Genomic DNA, 2,038 nt, shown 5'->3' with positions numbered 1-2,038 from the left:
CTTCCAGTCAGTTGGCCAAGTGGTCGTTCTCCAGATTTCTTGGCACAACTTGGTGAGCACGTCCAGGGCAGCATCTGTTAACTGAAATATGTCAATTGGTGTAGTCCATGAGATATTCAGTACTCTTCTCCAACACCACAACTCAGAGGCATTGGTTCTTCTTGTATCATCCTTCATCATTGTCCAACTTTCAGATGTATAACAAATAATTGAAAACCCCATGGATTGGATCTGGTGCACCTTGTCTTTAAAGTGACGTTATTGGAACCTTGGAGAGGTCCTTAACAGCAAATTTCCCCACATGGTGTATCTTTTGCTTTCTTGACTGCTGATTCCAAGAGTGTTGATTGTGAAGGTGATTGCTGCAGGCAAGAAGGCCCCTGCCCAGAAGGAGAAGGCTGGAGGCCAGAAGGCTGGACCTGCAAAAACTCAGAAGGGTCTGAAAGCCCCAGCCCAGAAAGCGCCTGCTCCGGAGGTGTCAGACGAAGAAAGCAGAAGAGGGGAAGCCGCAGTGCTGGTGGCAGGTCCAAGGTAAAGCTTCCACTACGTTCTGGAGGCAGTCTTCATCCAGCAGCAGACGCACCTGGACTTTTCCAGTAGGTCATAAGACCAGAATTGACACCAAGGTCCATCTGGCATCAGCAGTGCTGTTCCTGGGGCCATGGCCTCTTCTGAATCCAGCCTGAGGTTCTGGCAGGTCCCAGTCAATGAGCTGGTGCAGCTGCTTTTGAAGAATCTTCAGCAAGCTGTCATTTGCATGTGATACATATGCTGTTGTCTGTTCATTTCCAGTCTTTTGGATCACCTTTTTTAGGAATGAGGACAGTTAGGGTTCTCTTCCAGTCAGTTGGTCAGATAACTGTCTTCCAACTTTCCTAACACAGCCTGGTGAGCGTGTCCTTGGTGGCATCTGTTTCCTGAAACACTTCAATCAATTTTTCCCCCCAGTGCCTTCGAGAAACTGAAGACCTCTTCCTACAGTGCTGTTAGTTCTTGAGCTTATATTGGGTTCACACATCCAGCCTTTTGATAGTGGCCTAGTGCTTGACCACTAGGCCACTAGAATTCCTTTCCAGTCCAACTCCCACCCCACCAACCCCCAAGTTAAAGACCACACAGAACAAATAAAAAGCAAAGCTACTGGTGTCGCCTAAGTTCAGGTTCATGGCCAACTTCCACTGGTTTCTGAGGCTGTGCCCCTATGTAGGAGATGCCCATCTTTTCCCGGAGAGCACCTGGTATTTGAACCACTGGACTTCAGCAGTCCCCCATGTAACATACGTCCCACCAGGGCAGCTTTTTGTTTCTTTTCTCTCGGTTCCCTTCTTCCTCTGAGACCCCTAGTGCAGCACTGAGGATCAGAGGTGACAGATCTGTCCTTCTAATCACTGTGAAGAGTGTCTCACCATTAAAGTCGGTGTGTTTCACTTTAAAAAAGAAGAGACTGTTGAAAAGAGTGTTGATTGTGGCCACAAGTGGGATGAAGTTGCTGGCAATTTCAGTCCTTCCTCCCTCTGTCGACATGCTGTTGCCTGTTAGCCTGGTGGTGAGGGTTTTTGTAATCGAGATTTGGAGGCTCCTTCCCACTCACCCTTATATTGTTGTTCCTCCTGCTTTTATTTCCTCCTTCCCCTTCCTTATTTCCACTGAATTCCTCCAAAACTTACAAAGAGAGAATCCAGGTACTAAGAAAAGGCAAAATTCCCCGCTATCCCTGGAATATGACTAAAGCCTTGCAGTGTTTACTTGCTCTGTCCTGACGCCTCCTTCCTGGTCCAGGTATAGGTTTTACCTGTGCACAATTCAGTGTTCTGGGAACAGGGAAGAAGATCAGTAGTTGGAAAACATGGAGTTGGTGACAGGAATGAAGCTGGAGATAGAATGATTGAATTTTGCACAATGACTTATTCATTGCAAATACGTTTTTTAAGAGACATAAACGTAGATTATACACATGGATTTCACCTGATGGTATGCATAGGAATCAGATCGATTACATCTGTGGAAAAAACCGCTGGAGAAGCTCAATATCAGCTGT

Source organism: Elephantulus edwardii, unplaced genomic scaffold, assembly GCF_000299155.1.
Source record: "Elephantulus edwardii isolate Elephantulus edwardi_28Jun2011 unplaced genomic scaffold, EleEdw1.0 scaffold00129, whole genome shotgun sequence".
Classification (NCBI taxonomy): domain Eukaryota; kingdom Metazoa; phylum Chordata; class Mammalia; order Macroscelidea; family Macroscelididae; genus Elephantulus; species Elephantulus edwardii.
This window is presented reverse-complemented; position numbering follows the sequence as displayed.